Below are 13,465 nucleotides of genomic sequence, written 5' to 3' on the forward strand. Positions count from 1 at the left end.
ATGAGTGGAGGAGTATTCCAGCTATTTGGGGGGAGGGTGGGGATTTCCAGGAATTGGCCACCGCCTACTTTTTGACCTTTAGGGTCAGCCTTGGAAGTGTCATGGCACCTGTGGGTTTATCATTTAGCTGATGTGTTACAATGAGCCTATACCGAGGCTCAAGGTCTAGTGGATGCTGACTAGTCCACCATCTTGGACCTAGCTGGTTGTAACCAGTTTATGTCATGTCCTCGGGCTATGTTTTCTTTTAAAGCTTGTGCCCTGCCCCCTTCCCTCATATTCCACCACCATGGCACCAAGCTCGGTGCGGCAGCGTCCCCCTCCCCAGACAGGAAACCCGCGAGACCCCACTCACCTGAAAGCATCTCTCTGGGTTCCTGAGTTTCCTCCTCTCCTGCCTGTAGCCTCCTTTCCCTGGAAGCTCTCCATTCCCGTCTTCTCCTCCGAAACCGATGGCTAGCAGCAAGTTCCCACGCCCACCCAAGTGCATCCAAGGCGGCGCGAGCGCGCTCTGCAGGGTCCTGGAGAACGTGGAGTCTCAGAGAACGAACTGTCTGAAGGAAAAATGGACTCTAACACCGCGCAATGATCTGTGAGAACAAGGCCTTCATCTTCGAAAAAGCAGGTGAAAACTTCGTGTCCTCATGCAGTTGTCAAGGATGCTTATTAAATACGAGAAGAGAATGAAAGATTTGGGTTTCCTGAAAAAGAAACCAGCTGAAAGTTCTTGAGGGAATGAAACTAATGTTGAAATAGGATTTCTAATTCCACTCACTTGTGACCCAGACCCCCACACAGACTCCGGCCCGCGGCCCGGCCAGGTACCTCGCACCTGCGCCGCCCCCGCGCGGCCCGACCGGAGGCCCGGCTGGGTCCACCTGGGCGCCCGACGAGGACGCGAGCCGGCGAGCATGCTCAGTCGGATCCTGACCCATTTCTGCGGCCGGGCCCACGGCAGGGGTCGGGGCGCTCCCCCGCGAAGCTCGGCGGGGACAGGGAGAGAGGAGGAGAGCGGAGCTGCGTCACCCCGCCCCCGGCAGCGCTCCCGCCTGGCGACTACCGGCGACTACCGGCTCCCGGGCGCCGTGGGAAATCTGCAGTTCCGGGTTTTCGCCGCAGCCCGAGGGGGCGGGGAGGGGCGGGGCGGGGAGGGGCGGGGTCGGCATGGGCGGGGGCAGCCCGAGAAGGAGCTGGGGGCTGGCCTGGCACCAAGCAGTCCCGCAGTCCGGAAAGGGGCAGCTTGCACTGCGGGGCCGGCCCGCTCAACTTCTGCAGGCGCCTTAGAAAACCCGTCTTTCCTCACTGACAAAACACCACAGTGGTCACTAGAGAAAACTTAGAACCTCCAGATAGTCACAAAGGAGAATAGAATCCCAAGCCCGCCGCTCAGAAGCCTCCGGTGGACGTCCCGCTCCTGAGGCTCCGCGCGCGGCGGGGGCGCTGCCGGCGCGGGCACCGCGGCCGCACGGGGGCCCTGCTCGGGGTAGGTCCGGGGTCACGGTCCCAGGGCGGGTCCCGAGCCCCGCATGCGGGAACCCGGGACCCACGCCGAGACGGCCGAAGCTGCAGCACGGCCGCGCGGGGCGGGCGCCGGCCGGGTACAGCTGGGCGCGGGGTCCAGTCGCCGGGCCGCGGGGACTGAGGAGCCGCCCCCCGGCCCTGGCCCCTCCCCCGCGGGCCGGCCCGCTGCCCCGCCCCGCCCCGCCGCGCTGCCGAGAAGACCCGGCGACGCCGCGCGCACTGGGCATGCTCCGCCCTGCCGCTCGGCCCCGCTGCGCTGCGGGTGGCTCCGCGCTCCCGCAGACCGCAGCCCGCGCCGCCGCCAGCGCTGAGGCAGAGGCGGCCGCCGGGAGGTTGCGGGCATCGGCGCGGCTCCCGGGATGGCTATGGCTAGGGGCGCGCGGCGGCCGCCGGGGTGGCGAGGCGGCGTCAGGTTAGCCGGGCGCCGGTGGGCGGGGGCGCGGGCGGCGGGGAGCCCAGCAACGCGTGTTGGCCGAGTCGCCGCCGCCGGCAACGCGGCCGCGCAACTTTGGGGCTCTCAGGCTGGAGGGGCCCGCGGCCGGGGCTGCGCGCCGGGAGGTGCCCGGGTCCCCGCGGCGGGCTCCTGGGTCGCAGGATGCTGCGGGATCCGGGAGCGGCGGGTCGGGGACACGGCGTCCCAGGCTTGTGCCATAGCCTTCCCACGGCTACAGGAGCGTGGGTGTCCACAGCGCGCTGCCAAGGAGCCTCCCGGCCTCCGGGGAAAGGGGACGACAAGCCGCGGCGGGGCCTTCGCCGACTCCAGATCGCCCGGGTCACCGGGCCTCAGTGTCCCGGGACGGGGGGTGGCGGGTGGTGCACTGTCCCGGGTCCGGCAGGCCCTGAGCGCGGGCTGCGCGTCCTGGTGCCGCAGCGGTGCGGGATCTCTGCGCGCCGCCAGCCGCCGCCTCCACTGGAGCTCTCGGAGTTTGTCGCATTTGACTCCATAGCAAGTTGACATCGAATTGCTTCATGGCGTGGAGTGGGTAACGTGTTTCATCGGCTTAAAAAACGGAGTAATTGCAGAGCCGATTTATTTTAAGCTCGACCATTAACCGGCCTTCCCCTCCAAAAAACTTGAGCTTGCAAGTGCGAGATTTTTAAAGCAAGCTAGCCAAAAAGAAAAAAAATGTATGCGGGTCCATTACCCGCTCACACTGTAGAAAATAATGTACTGTGGTTGAATGGTCATTGTTTTTAAGCATACTCGTTGCAGAAAGGTTGGGTTACTGTAGCCATCTCTGTTGTGCGTTACTTTGGCTTTATGTTAAGACTTGGAAGCGTAGCGTCGCAGAAGCGCAATTTTTTTTTGTAAAGTTTTCTCACTTTTGTTTCTAAAAGGAAACACATTTTTTTCTCAGATTACTACTATGCTGAACATAGTAAAATTGTTCAAAGATGAAACGCAAGATGCAAGAAAATTTATTTTCAGAAGGGATTAAGTTAGAGCAATGTAGTTCTACTGGGCATTTAACTTTTATGGAAAACGAAATTTGTAGGTCCCACCAACGTTTCTGTTGGTTCTTAAAACATTTAGTACCATTATCAGCCTTAGGATTACTGGATTTTAGGAGCAACGCAATCCTTTTCCTAGTGGGAACGAGTTCCACCTCTAACTAAAGCTCTCTCAAGCCAGTTTCCATAAGTACCACTTAGTGGGTTCAGTTGTTTTATTTATTAAGGTTATTACAAAACATCTGGTTTGCATTCTTCATAGACCTAGACTTTTGAGGTGCATTTGCTTTTCACTGGGTTGTGAATAGCTTTTAATGTTTGTTCTTTCGTGAGATGGCTCCAGCTCTCATTCCAGATGCTCCAGACCATTTCCCCAAGTGGGGTCTGTGTCGTGCCTGTAGGTGACCGAGATGTAATAACAGGACTGAAGTGTCCAGACAGTAAGAGCGGCAACATGATGACTCTTTCTGCAAATTAGGCCTACAGTCCTCCTTTTTAGCCAAAGAGTTTGGTTGGTGGTGTTCATTGCCCTAAATGTTTTTCTTAATATATTTATAGAAGAATTTAGAAGTTTGAAAAAAGCCCGACACAAATACTGAGAAATTGTGCTTCCCTTTTCTATAAAAATGCATCCAGTTCAAAATCTGCCATGTGTACTACATGTATGTACAGCTTATCCGTTACGGCAGGGCCCATGTTCTCAGGCTCCATTCCTCAGTGGGTGTTCGGACTGTCTACCCTCACCCTTGGCTTTTTGCTGACCTGGAGGAAGCAGCTAGGCCTGAGTTTCCGCTTTGTGAATGTGAAGTTTGACACAGATCCATAGCCCCCCCCCCCCCTTGTGGATCTGAAAATCCTACCTATTTTATCAGTGTTAGGAAAGACAATGAAATTTAACAGAAGGCACATTTAAACACCACTCTTGGCTTTGGGAACTCCACATTCTGCTAACCTGAAACTAACAAAACCAACAGGAGTTAGGTTGAAGAGAGGTTTTATTACGGCTAATGAAGAAAAAATAGCAGAGTAGACTTTGTATTCAAATTCGGAAACAGGTGATAATCTCTCCTCTTTTGTACCTAACTGTTGGGTTCTTGCAGCTCAACTGCTGGGCACATAGATTTTACTTTTAATTCCATGTCTTTAGGTTTCCATAGTGCATAGTCCTATTAGTCACATTGGATATTCGTGGCAAACTATTGCCTTTAAAAGTACAGCTTTGCCCATTCACGAGACCGAAATTTATTCAATTCCTTGTTTGCCTTGCAATTTAAAGATTTGAGGCCATTTAAACTTCGCTTAATTTGAACTTTTTGTTCTATGCAAGAACTTCCAGATACTGAAATGTCAAACAAATATTGTGGCAAAGTTGCTTTTAACCCCCAACAAAGTGCAGTCACATTTGTTAGATGAGAATCATTTTCTTGGAATTCAGAAATAGTGCAAATAAGGTCACTTCCCTAATTCAGCATCTAACCAAGCATTTGGGATGTGGCTTGCACTTTTCTAGCCAAGCCCAGGACACTTGACAACACTTTGTGATCTGTGGCAAATCACTTTAAAGTCAGAAACAGCCTTAGATGCAAATGGTTGATTTTAAGTTTGCAGGAAGACCTCCCTGGAATCGTTAAAGGATTAAGGGGCTTGGTTGATTATGTGATAAGAACCAGTTAAGAGCTGTCAGAACTAGTTTCTAAGTTATACTCTGAAGTCCTGTGTGTTTATTGGTCTTGCCTCTGCCTGAGGCCTTTACTCATTAAAATATTCATTTTTCTTCCCCACAACCTTTTATAGTTAGGCCCCTAAGGCTGCAAGAATGAGTAAGACGCAGTGATTCACAGTCTAGTCAGAGAGACAGGCTTGAGCACAAATAAAGGAGTACAAAGTCAGTGCTGCCAGAGACGTGTCTTGGGTTGGAAGGGGAGGGGCCTCGTGAAAATAGTGACATTTCCGTAGGATCTTAAGGAATGCCTAAGGAATTGGATAGGAGTCTTCTACCAGGGAAGTCCAGGCAGACCACCATGATGGTAGTTAGGGTAATGCCCCCACCACCACCAAGATGTGCACTTTGGGACTGTGCAGATGTGGTTAAATGGAGGATCTGGAGATGGAGAGGTTATTCTGGATTATCCAGTGGGCCCCATGTAATCGCAAGAGGGAAGCAGAGGTCAGTGTCAGATGCATGTGAGGAAGACTGGCTGGCCATTGCTAGCCTTGAAGATGAAGGGGCCAAGGAATGGGGGCAGCCCCTGGAAGCTGGTAAAGGCCAGGACACAGATGGCTGCCCCCCGAGCTTCCAGAAGAAGCACAGGCCTGCCAGCTCCTTGATTAGCCCATCCTGACCCATGTGGAACTTTTCACCCACAGAACTGAAAGATAACAAATGTGTGTATAAGTCAATAAACGACTTGGTGCCTTAGAAAGGAGCCATAGAAAGGTCATCCAGCCATATACAAAGAAAGATTTGGTGTGATGGAATCAGGGGCCGGGGCAAAGGAGTTTGGATTTCATCCTATTATAGATAAACGATGGGAAATCAACTGAGGATTTTTAAACAGGAGCATGTGATGGACAAACATGCCAGTTTTATCTTCCTGAAAAAGCAGTATACAGCTAAACCCCAGGTTTCACAGGGCAGTTCGACAAAGGGTGTGTCACTAGAGGTGGTCAGTGGCAGATGGGAATCTGGAACCAGCGTGTCGTATAATTCACTTCTCTCCATTGATCTGAAATGACATTAGTATGCATGTGTGGAATTAAGAGCTTAAGAAGACTTGTGTTCACAGCTAGTAATGCAGGAAGGACGCAGACAGTAATGCAGGAAGGACGTAGAAAGTGGAGCAGAAGGGCGAGTCACGTTTGGACTACTTTGTTTCTGTTCATTGCCCTCTTAGCAGGCAGCTGCTCTGCGGAATACACACGCCCGTGCAGACCAGATGTGGGCAGGGACCTGGGGGAAAGTCAGGTTTAACATAGTTACCTTGAGAACAATGCCACGTCACCTGGGCCAACTCTGACCAGTTGGTGGGAGCTGCTTGCCATGTCGTGGGCTTGTACAGGCTCAGCTGGGAAATTCCGACAACCCGTCAGCAGTGTTTGCTGTGGGCTCCATATTTGCTGGGGGATGGGCAACAGCTACACTACCAGATGCCCTAACCTGTGGGTTTAAATGTAAGAAATGCAGTCATTCTCTCCAAACATATTATTCGGTCTCTTTTACGTACAAGGGCTTAATAGTGTATAAAAATGTATGGTCTGGTTGAATTGACATCTCTGTGTGTCTGGAAAACCTCATCTGAAGAAACCTTCTACCTTAGTGTTACAGGAGTGGCTCCAAGTTGAAACCGAACTATATGTAGAAAAATTAGTAAGAGAGAACAGATTTTCCAGACAACATGGTGCAGGAAGCCCTGCGTTGGCAAAATCCGATACTGGGAACAACAGTAAGACTTGATGAAAACTTATCTTAATGAAAATGAAACTGTGGATCTATATTGTTTAGCTTCCGTTTGCATAACTTTGTAAGATTTTTACCCATACTTCCTTATATAGTGATGCAGTAACTGTCTTCCGCTGTACAGGACAAGGTCAGTGTAAACCGTTCTATCTATCTTGAATCTCCTCTCCCTTGGGCTTTGGGATACAGGCCCCTTGTCCTCTGAGGGTCTGTCCTCCCTGGGTTCTAACCTTAGTCCTCTCCTTTTGTGGCCCACTGTGTTCCTTCTGGGTGATTTATTTTTCCTCATGACTACATCAGTCACCCACACGCCGATGTCCCCAAATCTGTACCTTCAGATAAGCCTCTCTCATTCATTCACTGATTCATTCAGCAAATATTGATAACCTGAGAGCTTATAACCTAGCAGAGGGATGGATGTGCACAAAGACGGTTACAGTGAAAATACGAAGTTCTGGGTGAAGGTTGGTGAGAAAAGGGGTGTCGGGGGCTACCTGGGCAGTCCTGGTTGGCTTTGAACTTGAAGGCTGAGTAGGGGTTTGCCAGATGTGTGAGAATATGGAAGGAAGCACGGTGCACAGGTGCCAAGGGAGCTCCAGGGATGAGGTTACACAGGCAGGCAGGAGTCAGAGCATGAAGGATCACGTGTGTCCTGCCATGGACTTGAGTTGTACCCTGGTGGCGGGATGAAGACCTGGAATACGTCTGAATCGGATCTCTCAGAGTCAGCCCACTTCAGCAGCCACATGGTGTGTGGATTGCAGGCAGGCAGGACTTGAGGCAGGTCAGCCAGGACGGGGCCCATCAGAGTGACGTGGGAGAAAGAAAGAAGGGATTAATTGCCTGGTGGTTGTCCAGCTTCTGGACAGAAGCCTCTGGGGCTTGCCAATGAGACTGAGAGGAAGTCGCTGTGGGTGGACTTCCTAATTCTGGATTTAGAAGGTAACTCTTTGGGAAGCTGGGCTGAAGTTGTCTTTGTCATCAGTGGGAAAGAAGAAGCTTGCTGAGCAGCTATTTAGCTATCATCCCAACCCTTTCCTTCCATTGAGGATTTGAGTTGGCTGAGGGCTTGAGGAAGACTAGAAGGGAAGAGATTGCTCCTTAAAAAAAAAAAAGAATCAGTGGATCGGAGTAGTTACCCATTGACAGCGCTGGAGGTGGCAGGCTGGATTCATTAAAGCAGTAGGTCTCCTAGACAAGACGGGATGTGCCTCTTCCCACGTCTGTACCTTTCTGTACCCTCTCAAAAGTAGCGAGAGCTCTGTGATATTTGAGGCAGTGGGGACCATCCCATGTTGGCCAGCCAACCCCTTTCTCCCCTGCAAAGGGGAGGGGGGTAGGTAGGTGTACAGCCACTGTGCTTTCTTAAAGGTGCAGAGCCCACTTTCTCTGGTCCTCTGCAGGAGAAGGTATTGGAGTGAAGACTGACCGCATTAGTGTTTGCCTCCCACCCAGTCCTTCCTTCTGGGTCTTCACACCCTGGGATAGCCGTGGGGTGGCTTAAACTTCCAGCAGCCATGGAGCTGTGCTTGCTTCTCAGATGCTGTTGTTAGTTTCATTTTGTAGATTTCTGCTGCGATGCTAAAGACGGCGCTGGGCTGCACTGCCCTGTTACTGGATGTGCTGGAGGGAAGGGTTTTGACCTTCAGGGTTTGGACAGCCCTAGATGACTTGGTCTCTGAGTGAGTCAGCTCTCCCCAAAGGTAACACGGCTTTCTCCGTTTTAAAACACTTCTGAGGAACGTGAAATTAATTTCCAGAAAATATCTGAGTATTACCAGTCCTTTACCTGACTGGGGGCTGGGCATTTCTCCCTGTACATCTGACCCCAGGACCTATAGTGGACTTGATTCCCTCCTGCCTTTGTAGGGCATCCATCCCTTCCTCCAGATTTTGGCTGTCTCCCCTCCTTTCACTGGGGTAATGGATCTCTGTCCCAAAGTCCTCTTTATCATTGCTCCTAAGAAGCCCTGGAGGCCCTCTTATTAAGTAGAACTTCTGGAGGAGTGCCCTGATGTGCCAGCATTCTTGAGACGAGCACACACAGCAGATCCACGGCATGAGTCCTGCTGAAACATACTGTAGTGAAGATTTTTGTTTTTAATTGGGAGGCCGTGCTTTATTTCCACCCCTACTTGCTAAGCTAAGCCATTACTCCTGCTAGGGAAACTGTCCTGTCTCCTTTACTCACCCTTCAAGACTTGGCCAGTCCCAGTGAACATTCTTTGACCTTTCCAGCTGGCCCTCGTCTGAATTTCTGTGGTATTTATCCAGTAGAGTGCTTAATTATGTATCATTTTGTATACAGGTTATCACCAAGATTGTAAGCACCTTTAGGGTAAAGACCTGGTCTTAAAAGTTTTTTTAAGCCCCACAGCAATTGGAACGGAAGTGATAATAGTGGCCTCTTAAATACTTGGAGTTCCCCTTAATTGGGATGACTGAGTCCTAATTGTTTTTATCACTCAGATGAATCTGACTGCCCCACTGAGAAATTGTTGAGAACACCCAGAGAGTGTGCTCAGCCTAGCAGGGGCCTTCTCCCGTCAGAGCTGAGAGAAAAGCAAAGCTTCCTTCAGAGATTCTGCATGGAAACCACTGAATCCACATTTCCAACTTTCTTCTGGTGTTTTTGTTAAGATAATTTTCCATAGTGCCACATTGAAACCCACTTAAATTTGGGGGAGGACTAACCTTAGGATATATGCATTAAACTCAGCTAGAAGATTATTCCGGTCCAACTGAATTTTGAAAAGTATTGCTCTATGCACAGAATTATAAAATAATAATAATTCTTTAAATAATACATAATCACAGTATTTTTAAATTATCATTTTAAAATAACAGTTATGACAGTTTGGATGTTAGTGGCATTTAGCCAGTTTCCCAGGGCTGTGGTGTCCACTCCCAGGTCACTGTGGGCAGGCGAAAGGAGCCCTGGGGGTGATGTGGTCCTGGAGGGGCTTCCATGCACAGGTTGGCGGCTTGGCCTCTGCCTCTTCGGCTGTCATTGTAGACAGATCTGCGTGGTCCTTCCCCACGTCATAGGCTTGTGGCAAGGCGAGGCTGAGTAATGTCCTCGGGTGTGTCTTGTAAACCATAAATGCTAGGTGAGTATAAGCGATGTTGCCTTCATGCTGTTAATAAAAATGAAATCAAGCAGAGTGTGAATTCAGGATCTCTTCTGATCTGTTTTTCCCGACCTCCAGTTCTCAGAGAGTCTAGTAAGAACACTCGTGTGATTCGGAAACACGTTGGTCGTACAATTACACTTTGTGAAAATGGGCTGGTAAAGGAGGGAGAAAGAAAAGAATTTTAACTACTCTGCAGTTACTGAGCATATTTTCTCAAATAGATGAGATTTTATCCTGCTGAAAGAAGAAACCCTGGGTGATCCAGTTCCTCTGCGGTGACTCTGAATGGCCTTAATCAGACACCAGCAAGACAAGGAATGAGGGATGGTTTTGACGCTGTGAAATATAAATTCCATTTCAGCAGCCATAGGAATGTACATTTCAGGTGTAGAAGAGAGTCACATAAACCTCACTCACCTCGCAGACCCGAATCCTCCGACGGCGGATCCTGTGACCCCCATGGTCCCCGCCCAGGTCCTGGGCCTCTGCTCCCAGGTCCACGTGGGAGCACTTGCCTCTCCTGCAAGGGAAGGATGTGCTGTGAAGACTGAGCTCTGGGGAAACCTTGGTTTATGTTTTAAAGTTAGGTTTGTGGTAAAGAATGGACACAGTTACCTAGAATTCCTAAGAAATGGGTGGAATTTGGAGGAAAGCAGGGCCAGTGTGGATGCCCAGTGAGTTAGTCAGCTGTTTAAAGGAAAGGACCCAGAGGGGTTTAAGCTCACCCAGTGGGTAGCCAGGTGCTTGCCCTGAGGGGGGCGGCAACCCACGTGACTACGAACCACCCTAGTCTGGGACAGAAGCCCGGCCCCCCGGGAGAGGGAGGTGGGAGCACACCAACTCACGTCACACAAGGGGGAGGGTGCTGACGAGGTGACATTTGAGAGTCAGAATGGGAGTGTGCAGGAGCCTTGCCGGCATCCCAGGGGCTCGGACCTGAGGAAGGAATGGCGCGGGCGGCTTCCCGCGAGCCTGGCGTCTTCCGGGGTTAGCGGAGCCCAGGTGGCTGGCAGGGAGCGAGAGGGGCAAAAAGGTCAGGAATTGAGGCTGGGAGGCAGCCAGTGAGCAGATATTGTAGTGGCCATGGGAAGGCCCTCTGGCTTTTTTTTTTTCTTTTTATAAATTTATTTACTTATTTTTGGCTGCGTTGAGTCTTTGTTGCTATGCGCGGGCTTTCTCTAGTTGGCGGCGAGCGGGGGCTACTCTTCGCTGTGGTGTGCAGGCTTCTCATTGCGGTGGCTCCTCTTGTTGCAGAGCACGGGCTCTAGGCGCGCGGGCTTCAGTAGTTGTGGCACGTGGGCTCAGTAGTTGTGGCCCGCGGGCTCTAGAGTGGAGGCTCAGTAGGTGTGGCGCACAGGCTTAGCTGCTCCGCGGTGTGTGGAATCTTCCCCGACCAGGGCTCAAACCCGTGTCCCCTGCGTTGGCCGGTGGATTCTTAACCACTGCGCCACCAGGGAAGTCCCGGCCCTCTGGCTTTTACCCTTCAGTGAGGAGCCCTGGGAAATGTGCATTGTGCTAACTAAAGAGTGTTCCTGGTGTATTTTCCTTGAGGCCTCCCCATGCACAGGCCGCTACCAGACATTTACAAAAGTACGTAACAAACACCTGGTGCCCAGGATGGCGACAGGTATTTGAGCACCAACCACACCTTTCTGTAGTTCACATAGAATTGATAGAGAATTTGTCCGGTCAGAGCATCGCCAGGATAACAGTGATACCCCCAGGTCGCAAGAGCAGTTGCAGGGCCTCTCTGTCAAGCATTAGCAAGCAAAATGGAGCTGGCAGGGCCCGGGCAGGGGCACAGCAGGGGCTAACTCCGTGGTGGGCCTTGGTCTGAAGAGGGGGCGCTGGGTGGTGTGGCCACGGCACCCGGGTCCTCACCGCCGTCCACGCAAGCAGCGAGGCTCTGTGGTGGCGCTGAGCTCGCCAGGGGTGGGGCTGAGGGAGAGCCCTGCCCCTGCTGCGGGAGGAGGGTCCCTCCCCGCAGCCCCCAGCCACCCCATTCCGCCTGCGCATACAGGCGCCGATAGGGACCCGAGCTGCTTCCCCTCTGTGTTGAGGTGAGGCATCTGGAGGGTGTGGATGGAGGTCTAAAGGCTTCAGGAGCTGGCGCCCTGTTGTACAGGATGGAGGGAGCACTCAGGAAGGTGCATCCCCGGCAAAGGACAAGTCCCCACGTGCTGTGTGGTACCCAGGCCACTTCCTGGCCATCCACCACGTCCGGGACAGCTGGCAACCTGGTGCTCTGCCCTGACTGTTCCCTGCAGGGGGACCTTGGTCTGGACACAGACACCTCCCTGTTCCTTCCCTCCACAGCTCAGCCACACCACTGCTCGTTGTGGTACAGGATGGTGGATTTGGAGGAGAAATAATCATCCCTTAGGGGTGGCTTCTGTGGAAAAGGGCCCCCCTCAGTGCCCACAGTGCCTCACCCTTGGCAGTTGGGAGGTGGTCTGTGTACAGGCAGGTGGGGTTGAGAAAGGGGCTTTCACTGCCACGGCCTTAAGTGTTTATGGCATGTGCCAGAATCCGCGAGAAAATCTAAACTCGCAATCGCTTCGGGCCTAAACATCATATTTAGGAAGCCGGTTAAGAATATTGGTCTCTGATTTTGGCAGTCGGGGGGGGGGGGGTGGATTGCCCCTCTGTCCAGGCAGAACGCTGGCATTGCGGGCAGGCAGCCGGGGGTCAGCGTGTCCATCCAACATCGCCCCAAGACGTCGAATCCTCTGGCCACTTTTCCAGTCCGGCCTGTTGATGCGTCCAGGCTCCCATACGCCCACCAGCTCCTGTCTGGCTTCGCTCTGGACAGAGGAGCTTATGCATGAAATACATCAAGAGTGTCTCAGGAAACGGGCTTGCAATGAAATTAAAACAAGAATTGAAGGTTGGCTGAAGTTGTGCTGTAGGTTAGCCCGTAAGAGAAATTAACTGCACTAGGGTGAAATATGTATCTCCCTATATACGTTCCAAAGAGTAGGGAGGATGTTTGGAAAGGACACAGTTTTTTTAAGTGGTGTTGGGAGATGCTGGACAACATATCTAGTAGTAGAGACAGGCAGAGAAAGACAAGCAGCTCCAGGTGCTTCTGGACCAGCTTTAGGGCCCATATAGGATCTGATCATCAGAGTTTCAAAGGTAAGAGAAAAATGCCAACACAGCATCCTCACCTTTTATCTGCATCCTGATGTGTTTCAGGAACAGGTTTGGTAGCACAAAGGCACCATCCACCAGTGTATGTGTCCCATCTGTATTCAGTTCCCAGGTTTGGCTTATTCCTTGGACCGTCAGATTCCTGAGGAAGTATCTCTCTGATCAATTAAGAATTTACATTAATTGGGCCCAAAAGTGTTTTAGCCTATTCATTTAGAATGACAATTAGAAGACGTTAAATACACCCTAAAACATCAATAAGCTCTTCTAAAAGGTACGCTTGTGATTAGAATAGTCCTCTGTGCCTGTCTCAACTGCTAGAATAATGAAAAATCGCCTTTATGGAATGAGAGGTTTTAACGTGATATCAGGCCTGACGTGGGCGTGACGTTTTATCCTGGTTTGAAGCCAATAAATTGTGTGACCCTAGGCCGTTGCTTACCTTCTTTGGTCTCCCTTTCTCATCTTGTGTATAAAAAAAACGCCTTTGAGAAGAGACACCCAGGTTCTTCCAGATCTACCGCTCTTGTTCTGTGAACAAACCCATGCGATGGGACCATTTTTATCTCACCTGACAGTAGTCATTGTCTGTAGAGGGAAGCCTTTAATACTCTTCTTTTTCTCTTTCTCCTTTTCTAACCATTATATTTATGAGAGCTTTATTTTATATGATTCTTACTTTTGACCAGAAAAACGTACCCTGTGGAAAAACTGTGATGAAATCCAAGAAGGGTTTCTTCATACGATG

At 51.3% G+C, this 13,465-nt stretch overlaps 1 protein-coding gene across 4 annotated transcripts in view; it reads left to right on the forward strand.

The window, feature by feature from the left end:
• Positions 1-1,181: 1,181 nt before the first annotated feature.
• Positions 1,182-13,465, forward strand: part of MFAP3L (microfibril associated protein 3 like) — a 68,585-nt gene continuing 56,301 nt past the window's right edge. For 2 of the 4 annotated variants that reach the window (XM_032635511.1, XM_032635512.1), the window contains exon 1: positions 1,756-1,933. The gene's annotated coding sequence lies outside the window, so the exon portion shown is untranslated. Of the gene's footprint in view, positions 1,484-1,742; positions 1,934-13,465 lie in introns of those variants that run through there. The other 2 variants (XM_032635509.1, XM_032635508.1) reach the window with 2 other exon arrangements.

Source organism: Phocoena sinus, chromosome 6 (assembly GCF_008692025.1).
Source record: "Phocoena sinus isolate mPhoSin1 chromosome 6, mPhoSin1.pri, whole genome shotgun sequence".
NCBI classification, from domain to species: Eukaryota; Metazoa; Chordata; class Mammalia; order Artiodactyla; family Phocoenidae; genus Phocoena; species Phocoena sinus.